The sequence below is a fragment of the Lontra canadensis genome, unplaced genomic scaffold (assembly GCF_010015895.1).
Source record: "Lontra canadensis isolate GAN:19392208 unplaced genomic scaffold, GSC_riverotter_1.0 scaffold111, whole genome shotgun sequence".
Classification (NCBI taxonomy): domain Eukaryota; kingdom Metazoa; phylum Chordata; class Mammalia; order Carnivora; family Mustelidae; genus Lontra; species Lontra canadensis.
Genome location: NW_022631105.1, coordinates 6,254,151 through 6,270,819, shown reverse-complemented (window position 1 = coordinate 6,270,819; position 16,669 = coordinate 6,254,151). Strand labels below are relative to the sequence as shown.

Genomic DNA, 16,669 nt, shown 5'->3' with positions numbered 1-16,669 from the left:
TTCTACTCTGCAGCCACAACCCAAACTCCTTGGGTAAACTGTAGTGTCCTCCCCTCCCCTCACTCAGTAGGTGGGAGGGGGAAGGGAGAGGAAGTGTAAGAATCGTGCCTGGATTAGCTACGTGCACAATGATATTTCATAACAAATCATCCCCAAACTCAGATGCGTGCCACAATAAGCCTTTATTTTCATGTCCATAGGTCAGCAAAATGCGTGGCAATCAGTGGATCTAGTCTGGTGTTGACCTGGAGGCCCTTCTTCAAGCTGAGGGTCCATCTGGGCTTGGATCCTTGATGTGAATCATGCTCAGGTTTGCTCCAAGTCTGTTTATTCCTGGATCCAAGTCGGAAGAGTGGCAGCTCGCAGGGAAACTTTTCTCCCGGGAATGGCGGAACTGAAACAAATCCTGCCCAGCTACGCAAGCAGGTTTCCAGCCTCAGCTTGTGATCCAGGCGCTAACATCCCATCAGTGATAGCGGGGCTCAGCACCCAGCCCGACATCAAGGGCAAGGAAATCTGTCCCGCTTCTACTGGGAGCATCTGAAAAGTCTTGTGGTAAAGGGCTCACACAGAATAAGTTCAGAACTGGGGCCAACATTGTAATCCACTGTGGTCTGCCCTCTTGGTCATAATTACTTAATCTCTCCTGCACGCTTAACACACTCAGCTTTATCCCAAGGCCCCCAAAGCCTTATTCAGTCAAAGTCCAGGAACCTATGATCTGCACTAGATCCAGGGGAAGCCTCTCTTGATTTAGAGATCTATAAGCTTAAAAAAAACCGAATTACCTATCACTCACACACCCAAAATCCAATGATGGTACAGGAGCCGACTTCAGGGCACTAAAGCCTTTTACATTCAAAGACTGGTCACGATGGGAAACACGTGGTCATAGAAACTGGTTCACAGAAATCGAAAAGCTAGACAAATGTGGCCGTGTTCCTCTCTTACCTCTTGTTCCAGCCAGAGCCCCCCTTCTGGATCCCAGTGTCAGTATTTGTCAGGCTTTTCACAGTAATATTGTCTAAGAAACCACCCCAAACTCAGCATGATTAGGCTCTGGTTCTGCTGTCAGGACAGCTCCCCATCTACTGTTCTGCCTGAGTCTGAGGAGTCTTCCTTTTCCTTCAGGCTTCTCTGCAATTTTTGAAGGGATCGTTGGAAAATAAGTCCTTTTTGGTGGCTGAGCGTTCTTCCCAACTTGCTTCCCCCTGTAGAATGCTGGAAGCCCAGGTTCTTTTACTTCCCAGTCTTCATTTCTTTTCATCCAGGCTAGTAATGCTTTTGACAGCACAGTTTTCTCTAGCAACCTGTGGGTTTTCTATTTATTTGACTCCCTGGGCCAAAAGCTACACGATCGGAATTGTTTTTGGACATTTGCTCTGCCTCCAGCTCAAGGATAAGTATTTGGGCATATTCTGAGTCTATGAGTGCATTAAGCTCGATCTGGTTTGAGGCTATGTCTTACAGGAAGGCTCTGGAGTTAGTCTTTTTCTGAAAGTGATGTAATAACGGCCTCACCTTTCTTTTGGAGAGGATGGTTTCATTTTTCTGACCATGCAGTTACGAGCTACCTAGATTGCCTCTAAATTCTGACTGCAAACCAGGAAGTTCTATTCTGAACTCAAATCTTTCTCTGTGGGACCTTATCAAAAACAGCCTATAATCGCTCAGATATTCAATATTTTTCCTTGAAACATCCTATCCCACCCACTACAAGTTCAAGGACACTTTCTGCCTTCCAGGTTATCGTGCGCCTCTGATCGCCCTGTGGGTAATCGTTTCCCATTTCCTCAGCTGATTCTGACTGTTCTCTCGCACCTGTTGCTTCACTGAGAAGGCATGCCCTGTACTTTAGGCCTTTTTATAGGAGGCGCCCCCTTCTGTATGTCAATTTTAGTATTTGCCAGTCGAATCCACAATAGTGTCGTGAAACAAGCCGCCCCAAACCGGTGACACACAACAATGGGCATTTACTGTCATGCCCACGGGGCAGAATATTGAATGTGAATCAGTTGATCTAGGCTGGGCTGGGCTGGGTAGGTTCGCTTCAAGCTGCGGGTCCAGCCGGCCTCGGCTCTGCTAGATGAGTTGGGCTGGAGATGCGGCCGTGTGTGCTCATTGTTGGGGTCCAGGCGGAAGGGGCAGCGGCTCGCAGGAGGAACACATCTCATGGCAATAAGAGAAGCCCCAGAGGACAAAACTACCCTTGCAAGCTGATCTGAAGCCCCTAGCCTGCATACACCCGCTAACATCCTGTTGCCCCAAACAAGTCACACGCACACAGCTACCGAGTTTTTTGACTGTCGGGTCCAAATTCAGGCCCGCATGCCCGCCCTGCGATAACCGACCGGTTTCTAGAAGCGTTTCTCCTGTAATGTGAACAGCTGTCAGTAGAGGGCGCTGGAAGGATGTTGCGGGAGAAAAGGGGATTGTCTCCCTAATTTCGGCTACGTGTTGTCTGTCGTTGGTGTTTTTTTGTTTTTGTTTTTTCCATCCCCTTCCCCTTGGTCTCCGCTGCATGGTTGGTCAGAGGTGTGGGTGCGTGAGGACCCAGCCAGGCACCCAGAGAAAGAAGTCCCACCACGGCGATCTGGCAGCCCTGGCTGGGCCGGCGACCCCCACCACCCCCAACCCCCGCGGGGCCCTCCCAACTCCGCCTACGCACCTGCGTGTGCCCTCCAGCCCCGCTCGTCTTGCCCCGCAGAGGTCTGGTCCCCGAGGCCTCCAGGCGCCTTTGCTGCGCGCTCCAGACCTCTCGCCTCCTGGTGCCTCTCCTGTGCCCAAGAGGTTTGCTTGCTGCTTGCCTGGAGACCGTGAATAGGTCAGGTTGCTGCAACCACACCTTCCCCCGGGATCTACTCCCAGCTTTGGGGAGGGGTCCCTCTTCCAAATTTATCCTTTGGGTTCCTCTCCCCTCGGATAACTTTGTGGAGTTTTCTTTGCACCTGTGTGGTTACTCTTTTCACAACACAATAATTCTTTACATTAAACTTCCCACTTAAGTTACTGTGTGGTTTTGTCTCCTGGTTGGTGCAGATTGATCCCTACGATGGAGCCCAGAGCAATGCGGTGCAGAGCGCGCTCACCTCTGGGAGTGAAACGGAAAAGTCGCCAGCGAAAGCCGCAGAAAGCGGGAGGTGAAGAATTGCGGCCAACGGGTCAACCTGCCACTTCAATATGCCAGGGGACAAAAGCCACCGGAGACAGGGCCTGGGGGAAAGTGGCAGGGAGGACGTCCCACGACATTAAATAGATCATGGTACCTCCGTGTTCCGCAATAAAGCAAAGGTCCAGCAGGGGGCACCCGGATTTGAACCGGGGACCTCTTGATCTGCAGTCAAATGCTCTACCCCTGAGCTATACCCCGCTCTGTGAGGTTGGCTCCTCTTTACATTACTTCACCTGTGACGCTGCACCGAAGCGTTCCAGAGCCCCCTGCGAGTTCTCGTCGTTGCTGGTAGGCCTAGAAACTAGCAGGCCCAGCAGAACCTCACCAGGGACCACCCTGTGGCCGGAAGGCCGCCTTCCCGTTCCCCAGAGACTCTCTCATGTCCAATAGGCGCTTTTCCTCTAGAGCCGCGTCTGAACTGCAGGAGGCACCAGGTTTCGGCGGGACCCCGCACCCCATCCTTCCTTCCTTCCCTCCTCCCTGAGCTCCACCTGCTCGGCTCCATCGACCCCTGCCTGTGACCCCACCCTCACCCCTCCCTCCCTCCCAGCTCACAGACCTTCACCAGTCCTTCCCACAAGGCATCAGGGCAGTAACCGAAGGGGAGGTTACCTGACATCAGAGACTGGTGAGGTTCACTTTGCAGAGACCACCGGGGACACTGGGCTATGCAGTGGGAGAGAGGGTAGAAAAGGGGAGATTCTTTCCTCGTTTCTGTGCAGCTTACCTACAGCATTCCCTTGTTGCACAGGTAACCTGCTTTACTTCAAAAACGTAATGTAAACTCAAAATAAGTATTCCAGTGAGAACAAAGCAGTGCCCCATCCAGGAGGTTCCTAACATAACCAGCTGGCTTCCACGTTGCTGGCTGCTTGCCTGGCCTCTAAAACACCATCTTTTTATTAGGGGATGTAATTGGAATGTTAGGCACCCTTCCCTGGCATGGCCAGGTTCCGGTGAGGGCGGGACACACAATCCATTTGGTGGAGCTGGCTCCTAGCCTCCATGCCTGAAGTGTTGACCTTTGTTTCTGAGTCCATTGAATAAGCGCCGAGTGGGTGCGACGATCCCACTCTTTTCTGATTAGTGTCCTACCTTTCACGCATGAGACAAGGATACTGCTCCTTTAACTGACATTGTAAGTCAGTAACCTGCAGGATCAAACCCCACTTTTGGTTGGAGGCCTTTTCGGTTACTCAGGGTAAGAGATAAGTCTCTCTGCACATAGCACCAGCTGGAGTAGAAGGTTTACACGTTTGAGTTTCATTTTCTTTGAGTTCCCGCGCCAACAGAATTAGCCGCTCTACTGTATAGTGCTTCCTGGTGTTCTGTGGTAATTTAGTATATTGGGGCTTGGCCCTCCCTGGGCACTTCCTTCCAGGTGACCTAGACAATAGTCAACTTCCCTGCTTGGTCACTGTGTCAATGACTGCCAGGTTCCAATTCCTGAATAACCGGCCAGATGATCACTGCTTTTAGCCCCAACCAGACCAGAAAACCAACACCATGTTTCCCTCACTTCCTGCACCTGACTTCTAGTATCAGTTTTCACACTGCCAGCATTCTGTCTCCCAAACAGAAACTGATAATGGCTAATTGAAGCAAACTAGGAAATGACTGGCACGAAGACAAAAATCTCAGACCACCCAAGGAAACCTAACTATCTACATTCAGAAAACAGGCAGAATTAAAGCGTAGCCAGGGGTTCACGAGCCTTTGCCCCAAACAGCATCCTAGTTGGGGGGCTTGTGATGCCCCCACTGCATGCTGGCTGCAGCCATTAGCCCCACCACCAATGTCAGAGCTCCCCTGGAATAAATGCCGACTCTTCCTGCCTGTATGTCCCTCATTGCATGTTCCAAGTCTCAATCACATGTGTGTGAGTGGCTAAGCGTAGGGCATTGCTGGCGTTGGTGGGAGGGCAAAGTCTGATACTTTTGCCTTTGGTAGTGCAGGGAGGTCCTGGTTTCCACCAGTCATGCACACCTGCGGATCCCCCCCAAATGGAAAGGAATTTCAAATGTTGAGGGTGTAAGAAAGATAGCTGCATTTGCCTCCTCAGGCCTCCTTCTCTTCCTCCTCCTTTTATCCCTCCTCCTCTTCTCCCTCTTCTCATTCCTCCTCCTCCTTCTCCAGTGTAGTTAACATCCAGCATTATATCATTTTCAGATGTACAGTACAGTGATTCAACACTTTCCTATATTACTCAGTGCTCATCAAGATAATATACTCTTAATTTCCCTCTTCCTTTCCTGCAGGAAGAGACAGTTACCTGGAATGGCAACAAGTCTAAATAAATATGGCAGCAATATAGCACCATATATAAGAGAATTCTCTGTACTTTCTGCTCAGTTTTCCTGTCAACCTTCAACTGCTCTAAGAAATAAAGTCTACAACATACATATATATTTTTTAACAACAGCAGGTGGGGGCTCCCTGGGTTAGGGATCAGAGACCACATGATTGGTGTTCAAAGGACCCACCTAGGAGTCTGGGTGCCTTTCCCCCAGCTGCCCTGTCCGGAACTCTAACACAGCAAGTCGCCAACGCCTTCTGTGGGCTTGCCTGAGACCCGTGGGGTCTGCTGCACCAGGACCGGACCCCTTTCCTACCAAGCCTCCTTCTGCACCGGGCAGCTTCTCGGGCCCCTGCCCAGGGCACCTGCTTTGAGAACCAAGCACAGTTAGGCCAAGCGCCATTTAGAATGGCCCGCGTAGTCCTCCCCCAGATGGCGCCTGTCAGATCACCTAGTGCGCACCGGGGTGGAGCCGGAGGAGGAAGTGTGGGGTGCGCGTTGGGGCTCCAGCATCCAGGTCCCCCAGGGCTGAGGTCCAGGGGACATGTGCACGAGCAGCGCCCCCCTGCGGCTGAGCCCATGAGGTCCCGCAGCTACTGCTTCCGTGTGGCTGCCCCACTTTCTGGAAGCTCAGCCATCCAGAGAAAATCAGCCCAATTTTAAAATTCACACGTGGGGTGAAACTACTTGGGTGGCCCATGACGACCGGGAAAGAAAACCAACAGGGGGCACCCGGATTTGAACCGGGGACCTCTTGATCTGCAGTCAAATGCTCTACCCCTGAGCTATACCCCCCAACACACTCTGTGTTGCTAGCTAGCATCTTTTCACTGTGTTGCAATAGCCGGGTATCCTCCAGGACACTAACCGCCGTTCATTCCCAGTGAGCCTGCAGAGCAGCTCCCTCTGGCCATCAACCTCCCCTACAAACTCCTCTACAGACTATATTTCAGCTGGACTGATTTTTTTTTTTTTCTCTTCTACATGAAACTAGTTACCAGACATCCATTTTGTCCTATGGGTCTATACTGTCTTTATTGCTTTATTATAATCAGGAAAACATTATTTTCAAAAGTTGTATATTTAAATGAAAATACATACATAAATAAAATTAAATAGATCTAACAGGCAGCTCTATGTATTAGTCAGAACTCCCCCGACTCCCACCCCCCTGGCCGCCAACATACATATATTTTAACTGATGGAAGATAGGGACAAGAGGAAGATTAAAGAGTCATTGGTTCAGTAACAGGGTTCTAAACCCAAAGTCAGAAAGAGTGGATTCAGGCTCTGATCCCACCAGTAAGGTTTTGTGTGGTGTAAGACTAGTAATCTCGAATGTCTGCAGATGCCCACTGCGAATGGCACAGATTAGTGACTCTGAAGGCCCTTCCAGCTTTAAATGCTGGTGTCAGTTCTCTTCCAGAAAAATCAGGGAGGCGAACCTGTTGTTTGCTCTGCATCAGAGAGAGAAAATGGTAGTGAGGGAGGCTTGGCAGCTTCCAGGAGGCCCAGCCAATGAACATTTGTCACAAATTTATAGGGGAGTTGGGTGTGGCTGCACAGGTTAAAGGTATTACTTACACCCACAACTGTACCAGGGGGTATAGCTCAGGGGTAGAGCATTTGACTGCAGATCAAGAGGTCCCTGGTTCAAATCCAGGTGCCCCCTGCTGTATCTCAATTTTTGTTCACTGGAGCTGATATTAAAGATTCAGCTCCTTTCCCTAATACTGAGCTTCAGGATACTGAGACTTCCTAAATCCGGAAAGAAAAAAAAAAAAAAAAGTCAGGGGTAACTTAAAACCCTGTCACTCAGCACCACAGCCCCAGAGTGACAGGTTCCCCCAACTCTGACTTCATATTTCACTCACCATGTGTCTTGTTCTACATAGGCTTAGGCTTACTTTTTCTACACGTTTTCATTGCTCCACATCAGTAGTCTGCTGTTAAATATTTTTATGTATTTATTTATTTTGCTGCTAAATATTTAACAACCAGCTCTTGGGGGAAGGGCATTGCTGATTTTTAGTGTTTCACAGTTTCGTGGTGCAAATAATCTCCCCGTCGTCAATTTCAAGCTACAAACATAAGCTCACCTAACATGGGGTGGGCGAGTCAGCTCTAGCACACCACGGTCCCTAATCCATCTTCCCCAAAGAGGCATGGATGGGCTTTTTGACCCCTACTCCAGCCTCACAATGCTTTCTGACATCAGAGCTGTGGCTGACATCCAACCATTCAACCATGCAATCATCCATTCACTCAAGACGTATTTGATTCCCACTCAATGCCAGACACAGGAAAGACAGAGCTGAGCAGGAACCGTCTGTGGTGGGTAAAACAATCCAATGAAGAAATGGTCACATGAATGATAAGGACAGCTCGACAAAAGAGAGGGATATTTTAAAATAAAAGGATTTCTGTTATCAGAAATATGTTAGGCTAGATCATCTAAAAACTCCTTCTACCTCAAAACACCCAGAAGTGAAGCATAAAATATCATGTTATCAAATGGTATCAAATATCCAATCATGAGTATAGCTGAGCTCTCATGACAACAAAGGATTATCTTTGTTCTGACTATTCTGACTCCAGAAACGCCTGTGGTTCGAGACGGCTGAGGTGTTGAGTTTTAACAGCCATGTGGATCCAGGAGTTAGGTCTAGACCTGAAACGCCCCTCCCGCATGTAAAGTCAGACTCCCAGAGAGCCACACCATTAGTAAAAGGGTGGGCTGGTGAAACACTAGCACTAGGAGATAAGAGGTCTTTCTCTTTGGGTGGGTGGGACATCTCCCCTGAAAATTCATAACCACAGGTCTACCTGTCTTTACACTTGTTAGAATTTTGAATTTACACTACTTGGACAGTTCAGAAATTCCCCAAGCTAAAAGTTGACATAAAAAGTATGCCTAGGCTAACAGTGATTGTGGGGTGCCCAGAAGAAGCAGACACAAACTCTGAAGGATACATCTGCAAGCCAGGCTCCACAGAATTCCTATGATGAAACCTGGCTTAAAATGGGTTCACAATTCAAAATAGTAAAAATAACAACCACAAGTGAAAACCATCAGACAAAATAAAGAATGTCAGATAGGAGAAATATATAAGTAATATGAAGTAAGTGTGGTCAGAATTATTAAAGACATAAGAAATCAAATGTATGACAATATATGGCTTTTTCAAAGAGGAAGCAGAATCATGGAAGATGAAAAACACAATAATTGACATGAATAGTATAATAGCGGATAGCGGATTAGACAGAAAGGTATTTGTGAATGAAATAGAATATAAATCTTAAAAAACTACCAGGAATGAAGCACAAAGTTCTAAAAAAAAATTACAAAACAAAAAAAGAGTCCCTAAGAGAGGTGCAGAATAGAACAGAGTTCTGATAAATGTCAAATATGAGTTCTACAAGGATAAAATACAATGGTATAATAGCTGATAAATTTCCAGACTTGTACAAAGACTCCAGATTAGGAATGAGTTCCAAAAAAGAAAAATCCACACCTAGGCACATAGCAGTGCCTTCATAATACCACAGACAAACGGATGATCTTAAAAGCAGCCAAACAGGGGCACCTGGGTGGCTCAGTGGGTTAAAGCCTCTGCCTTCGGCTCAGGTCATGATCCCAGGGTCCTGGGATCCAGCCCTGCATGGGGCTCTCTGCTGAGCAGGGAGCCTACTTTCTCCTCTATCTGCCTGCCTCTCTGCCTACTTGTGATCTCTGTCTGTCAAATAAATAAATAAAAATCTTAAAAAAAAAAAAAAAGGCAGCCAAACAGAAAAATCATATCCAAAGGAAGCGTAATTAGAATTACAGCAGACTTTTCAACAGAAGAAATGATGGGTAGGAGACAATGGAATAAAGTATTCTGAGTGAAAGTAATGTAAAGTTAGAATTCTCTACTCAGTTCAACTGTCATTCAGAAGTGACAGAAATATAACTGAAAGCTTTTACTTCTAAGATATCCTTGCTGAAAAAATTTTAAAACTTGTAATTCTGAAAGAACACTGAACCCAGAAGGAAGGAGAAAGAGACAAGGGAAGAAGTGGTGAACAAAAATACTAGTGAGTAGGGGCGCCTGGGTGGCTCAGTGGGTTAAAGCCTCTGCCTTCGGCTCAGGTCATGATCCCAGGGTCCTGGGATTGAGCCCCGCATCGGGCTCTCTGCTCAGCGGGGAGCCTGCTTCCTCCTCTCTCTCTGCCTGCCTCTCTGCCTACTTGTGATCTCTGTCTGTCAAATAAATAAATAAAATCTTAAAAAAAAATACTAGTGAATATACTGGTGAGTATAAACAGCACTGATTATTATATAAGACAAAAAGATGAGTTGAGGGGGGCTTATAAATAAGATTTAACCAAAGAGAACAATTATACAGAAGATAAGGGCAATGATGTGATTGAATTAATGCATTCAAGTTCTTCTTTTGTGTGGAAGGAGGGTGGGAATACTAATTGTTAGACTATATCAAATCAGATATGTGTGGAAAATTTTAAAGAGTAACTCCTAAAAGTATAGAAAAGGAAGAATAAATAATTTTCAAATTAGTAGAAAGAAGTGAATCAAGGGGAATTCCTCAAAGGTGAATAAAGAAAAAGTAATTGATCCATAGAAGAATAAAAAGAAAGGCATAGAAAAAATCAAAATCAATAGAAAGCACAAAATAGATTGTAGAAATGAATAAAAATATATTGCTAATCACAATAAATGCAAATGGACTATTTGCTAATTGAGATAGAGATTCAACAACAAACTCTAGTTGTAGGCTCTTATAAAATCATGCTCCTGAAACATAAATATTCAGAAAGTTTGAAAGTGGAAGGATGGGAAAAGATATACCAAATGAATACTAACCAAAGGAAAGTTAGTTTCGCTGTATTGGTATCAGATAAAATGAATTACAGATTAGAAGTATTATTAGAGCAAAGAATATTACTTCATAATAATAAAATGAATTTTCCCAGGAGAATACAACTATATATTTGTATACACAGTGTCAAAATATATAAAGCAAAAACTGTCAGAAATACAGGGAGAAATTGACAAACGGACAATAATAGATTTTAATACATCTTTCTTAGTAACTGATACATCAAAAGGCAAAAAGGGGTAAGATGGAGAGGACACAATAACACAATCAATAATCTTGATTTAATAGATCTAACTAGACCCTCCAGCCAACATTAGAATATATATGCTCTTTCAAAGCAAACATGGGAAAGTTTCATTTATTACATAGTTGATTACAAAGCAAGTCTCAGAAAATCCATAGCAAAAAGCAACATCATATATTCTCTTACCACGAGGTAAAACTCAACAACAAAAAGAATTTTAAAAAGGACCCATACGTTTTGAAGCTAGAAAGTACTTTCAAATAACCTCATGGATATAAAAAGAAATCATGAAAACTAGAAAATATTTTTAAATTGCAGCCACTTTCACATGGAGGAGTGGATAGCACCATTTATCTTTAAGAGGACGCTAGCCAGTTTGCTTGGGAAAACTACAGCTGGCTAATTCATCAAGTCAACTCACCGAATGCCCCGGCGGCCAAAAGCCAAATATGATGAAAATTAAGCCAGTGGATATCGATTTGCTGCAAACCCATCTGAATTATTGAGAATTTTTTAAAAAAATCTGTTCTATCTGCCCTCTGGCTTTTGTTCCTGTCCAGAACTGCCAAATAAACACTTTAAATGGAATTTAAGACAGTTCTCCACAATCATCTTGCAATGCAGATATAGAGGCGGGGTGGGGGCAGGAATGGGGTCAGAGGTACAAATAAAACTTTAGGGTAGAGGGGTAGGAAGGTTTCTCAATCACCGGGAGAGCTGATCATTCAGCAAATTGGCTGTTGGTGAATTAATCTTAGCCACGGCTGGCCTAGAGTCTACAAATGGGGTCTAAGCCTGGTCAGGTAGGGGGAGATTGAGTCAAAGGTTGGGTCAAGACTCTGTATACCTCCAATAAAGGTGTGTCTTGGGTGGAGATGTTACTTTTTTCTAAATGAAGAGATTTTAAAGCTTAGGGATCCCGAGACCAACGGTGGGTGTGGGGAGGCGGTGGGAGCAGGAAACGCTGGCTGGCAGGAGGAAGTCTACCGCAGCAGGAATGTGGGTCACACGGCATAGGTAAGGGGCTGACCACAAGGCTCTATGGCCTTTAGGGATCCTGAGATCAGGTGCTGGGCTTGAAGCGTTCCTTTTCCCTGTCCTGAATCGCCTGTGGTGTCAATATTTCCTCCTCCAGTCGGCTACACAGACACCCTGCCATCCTGTGCCCGCGATTCTTTGCGTCTGAAGGAGGGAGCTTGGTCGGCGCATGAAGCTGGGCAGTGACTGAGAGTGTCTCCCCCCACGCCCTTCCTGGAGGCCAGGCCAAGGATGTCAGCACTGTACCCCAGCGTTCTGGGAGGTGACCAGCAAGGCCAGCGGACACCCCTGAAGGCCAGAGCTGCTGCTTCAGGGACCAACACTGGGACTGCTGGGCGAAAAATTCTCTTTCCCCAAACATTCCAGAGACCCTACCGGGGAGGGAAGCGGGGGTAGCGGGCTCCCCGGGCGGCGGGCCTCTCCGCTTCGCTGGACCCCTGCTTCCGCCTCGCAGAGCCCGTTCAGCTCCACACGCCCACCGCCCCTGAGCTGTTCTAACCCGGGCCGAGGTTCCTAGTCCTCAGCCAGGATCCGCCCCCACCCACAGCCCGCCGCGTCCGCACCCGGACGATGGTGGGGGCCACGCCTGGTTCACTCATCACACATTTATTTGAGGGCCTCCTATGTTCCAGGAGCTTCTAGGGTCACCTAAATCGACCCAGTAGACCAGCGCTTGGTCACACGAGATGTCATGACCGGGATCGATGCTCTGGTGAGCGAGGGAGCGCGCTGGCAGATCTGGGGATGCGCGGGGGTCTGGCAGCCACTCGGACCGACCCCCGACCGCGGCCCGCGCAGTCTGGCCTGCAGCCCCCTCACCATCTCGGCGGACGTTCGCCGCCCCCCCCACACCTCCCCGCGGCCTCGGAAATGGTCGGTATACGGGACGTGACCTCTGGGAGAGAGGCGAGTCCCGTTTCATCCGAGCATCTCCACCTGGCACAGAGGATGCGCTCAGTAAATGCGGGATGATGGATGGATGATGACGGATGGATGCGTACCTCTGCGGAACACATCCGCGAGCTGGCCACCAGGCGGAAGCCGGCGCGGGGTCCCTCCCGGAAGCTTCCCGGGGTCCTGAGCGAAGCAGGTGGGGAGGGGGCTTCGAGGAGGCGGCCCTGGCTCCGCCCCGCGGCCCGCGCCGCGGCGCCCACTGGGACATGTAGTTCGCGCCTGCGCCCAGCCGGCCGCCGAGGCCGGGGGGTCTCCGGGCGGAAGCCGGACCACCCTTCTCCGAGCGGGGGGCGCCGGAAGGCGGCGGTGTGCTCAACCTCGCCTTTCCCCCACTGCCCGCAACCCCAGCCCCGCTCTCTCCCGCGCCGATCTCGGTCGCCGAGGGTCGCAGCGCAGTCTGCGGCCACCGCGGGCCGCGCCGGAAGCTGAGAGCGGAGGCTGAGTCCCGGAATGGCGCGCCAGGTGAGGCGAACGGGGAGGACAGACGGACCGACGGACGCCTCGGCGGGTCAGCTAGGCGTGGCGTGGGGCGGTCTCGTGGTAGGGGGGCAAAGACCCGGGGGTCCGACAACTTTGGTATCGGGCTATGCTCGCCCCGGCGGGCCTGGTGCTCAGGATTCCGTGCGGAGAAGTCGAGGTTCTCCGACGACCCCCGGTCTCCTCCCCAGCCCTCGTCCCCCCGTCCCCACTACGTGGCGCCTGTCCCCACCTTCGGGAACTCGTTCCTTTGGGTTACGCATCGACCTCCCTCGTCCTGGTTCCTTTTAATTATTAGTTAACCTGCGAGTCGTGGGGATGAAGGCCTCGGGGGAGTGAGTAAATCTGATGCTTTTATTCTTGGTAGGATCCTGGACCCTTGGGGGAGGGGGCATGAAACAAGGTCCCAGGTGTTCCCATCTGATAGGGTGTGTAGGTCCTAGAGCTGGAGGAAGAGCCCCATCCGTCGTAGTCTGGGCAGTCCCGGAACGTGTGTGCGGGGCTGGGAAGATGCCAGGAAAAATACGGTGATACCAGTGGAGAGTTGCTGCCCGTTCCTCCCTGGAGCCAGTTCTGTGATTTTGGTGGCCATGAACTTGAGCCAACCTCAGCCAGTTGTAGCCTCCAAGGTTTGGATAGCGGCTGGGCCGTTCTGTGGCCGGATCTAGCCTCCCAGAATCAACCTCCAGTCATCATGGCCCACAAGCTCTTGGGAGAAGCCAGGAAAAGTGGATGTTGTGGGAACGGGGGCAGCCTTCCTTGCCGCCCTGGCTGTGCAGTGAAGCAGCACAGGGACACCCTTGCTCAGGTGTGTCCGCTGGTCCTGTGCTGGGCTCTCCTCAGGCTGCGGTTTCCTCTTCTACAAAATGAGGGATTTGGACCAGCGGTCTTTCAGGTCTGATGTTCCAAGAAGGATGCTTCTGCACACAGTGTAGCTTCATGGAGAAGGCGGCTTGGAGTAGCTTGGGGGGGCCGTAGATAACAGATGGACAGTTACCCGGAACACCTGTCTCTCTGTCTGTTGTGACTCCACAGAAGCCCAGGGATGTGCGAGCACCGCCCAATAAGTGGGGAGCCGTGGGGTGCAGGGTCCAAACGGAACCGAAGCCTGAGGCATGCTGGGAGACTGGGCCCAGGCTGGGAAGAACTGGGAATATGGATGGGTCCTGTGCGCACGGAAGCTGTGGTTTTCATGCTGGGCTAGTAACAGGGTAGAGGGAGTGTGTTTCGAGGAAGAGCACGGCCATAGAGGGCTAGGAGGCCTCGCGGGTACAGCAGTCCTGGGGCAATCCAGAAGGCTTTTCTGCCGTTGGTTGAGGGAGCGAGGCCTGGGAGCCACGGAGGAGGTGAAGAAGGGCCTGAGGGGACCGTCTGTCCAGACTGCAGGCCAACGGTGTGTGTCCCTCCCCCGGGGCAAGCACTGGTGCCTTACTTGTTTGCACACTCACGCGTGCCCATTCCCTCACACACGCATGCCTCACTTTCCCTCCGCATTTTCTGGGCAGAGAGAAGCCATTGATGGAACTCCTCGTCCTGCCACAGTCAGGTCCCGTTTCCATCTTATGCGAACTTTGTCTTGAAGAATGTGTCTTGAGGTTGAGATGGTGAAAGACCTGGAAGCCGTCTCTTCTGGTGTCTGAAAGAGTTGGGTCTGTTGGGGCAGGAGATAGAGGCCCTCAGAGTCAGGAGTGGTGTGTGAGGAAGAGCCCAGTCTGTGGGGCTGTAGGAGGCTCTGACCTGCACGGGGCTGTCAGGCAGACAGACTCGGCTGCTCTAACACCAATCAGAGCGCTTCTGGCCTCCCAGCACTTGTTTCCTACGTTAATTCATTTACTCTTCACAACATCCCGGTGCTGTAGGCCTTTATGATCCTGATTTTCTAAATGAGTTCACCGAGGCCCACGTGGGTTAAGTAGTTTGGCAAGGTCCCATAGATGGTATGAAGTGAAGCAGGGATTGGAATTCTGGCAGCCTGGCTCCTGAGGTCCAGCCCTAAGTCCCATGTGGAGAGAGAGAGAGAGAGAGAATGCAGGGGGGAGGGACAGAGGGAGAGGCAGACTCCTTGCTGAGCAAGGATTTCCACCGTCCCTGTGACATGGAAGTCACAGGGCTCCATCCTAGGACCCTGGGGATCATGACCTGAGCCAAAGGCAGATGCTTCACTGACTGAGCCACCCAGGCACCCCTGTGTCCAGGACTTCTTAAATGCCAGATTGGGCCCCTGATAGGACCAGCTGCTGGGAATGTGATGAGCCCGCCATTACTGAAGGCATTTAAAGAGAAACTGAAGAGACCTCTCGTTTTGGGCGGAAATCGGCATTTAATGATCCCTGCTCCTTAAAGGTCTAGGCAGTCGTCTGATTTCTGGTTCACAAATGCAGGACGTTTGCGAGCTGGCTCCTGGGAAGAAGGAGGGCCGAGCCTGTGTTCGGGGGTCCGCTCCCCAGCGTGCTTTCCATTTCCGGCAGGGCTGGGCAGGACTCCAGCCTGGGACTGGGCTGCAGTGCTCCCCTGCCCCGTGGCTCTAAGCTGAGAATGTGTCAGAATCACGGGTGGCTTGAAAACTGTAGATTTCTGGACTTACTCTTGATTTAGTAAATCAAGGATGAGGCAGGGAAATCCACCCTAATTAAAAGGAACCTGAAAGAAATCGTTTGACCCTAAAAGTGCTTTTGGTTTTCAGTCATTATGTTGTAAAAAGCTTCTGTTGGGGGAAGCTGAAGAGAGAGTACTTTTCACTCCGTTTGTTGAACAGAGAGTTTGCCCGCTGACACATCTCAGGGTAAACCAGCACCCCTACCCACCCCCTCGCAGAACTGTCTCACGGCTGCGCTGGGTCCTTCTCCCACATTCCCTGTCCCAGCCAGAGCAATGCCATTTGGACGTGCTGTTCAGCAGTGTCTACAAGAACGTTTCTTTGTTCAGGTTCTAGCACTACAGACTTCTCTGGGGAATAATAGTTTTGAAAAATGAGATGTTTGCTGCATGTTTTCTTAAGGTTTACCAAGATCACTGGTTATTATAGTCACAATTAAGCCCAGCAGAAAAAGCACCCGCTCTCAGCTCCAGAGGTCCCAGTCCTAGACTCGGTGCTGCGGTGGTCTAACAGCTCAGCTTGCTGCTTCCCCACTTGGCGCTGTAGAACCCTCACCCAACACGGGAGGGTGACAGTGTGTGGCCAGCTGCCTGCAGAGATCCGTTTTGTTAATTGTTTAGAGCTCGGAAATGCCCCAAAACGAAGGATCCCACTTCTGATGTCTGGGTTTCTTTAGAGTAGATCCTGCGGGGGACACGGCTCACTTAGCATCCAGCAGAGTGTTCAGGGGAGAGGGGATGGGGAGAGGCAGACGGGGCCGAGGTAGGCTGAGCGTCTCACGTACCTGGTGCCAGGTGTTGGGGACACCTGGCCCGCTGTCGCCATCAGGTGGGAAATGCCCAGGCTGGCTGCCGTCCACATGGCCTGTGTTCCATGGAGAGGGCCCAGGGAGAGGGTCAGTGGGTAGACCCTCCTGTTGGCTATGTTGTATGTGTCCAGAATCCAGTAAGAAATGGGGATGGCTCTTTGAGAGATGTTTCTGAGGGTGTCTGAGCATGTTCCTGAAAGGGAG

General features: G+C 49.9%; 3 non-coding genes across 3 annotated transcripts; 1 reads left to right on the top strand and 2 right to left on the bottom strand.

The window, feature by feature from the left end:
- Positions 1–3,298: 3,298 nt before the first annotated feature.
- On the bottom strand, positions 3,299–3,370 carry TRNAC-GCA. The gene has a single exon. It is a non-coding gene; the product is annotated as a tRNA-Cys (tRNA).
- Positions 3,371–6,191: 2,821 nt separating this feature from the next.
- Positions 6,192–6,263, bottom strand: TRNAC-GCA. The gene has a single exon. It is a non-coding gene; the product is annotated as a tRNA-Cys (tRNA).
- Positions 6,264–7,068: 805 nt separating this feature from the next.
- On the top strand, positions 7,069–7,140 carry TRNAC-GCA. The gene has a single exon. It is a non-coding gene; the product is annotated as a tRNA-Cys (tRNA).
- The last annotated feature ends 9,529 nt before the right edge of the window (positions 7,141–16,669 follow it).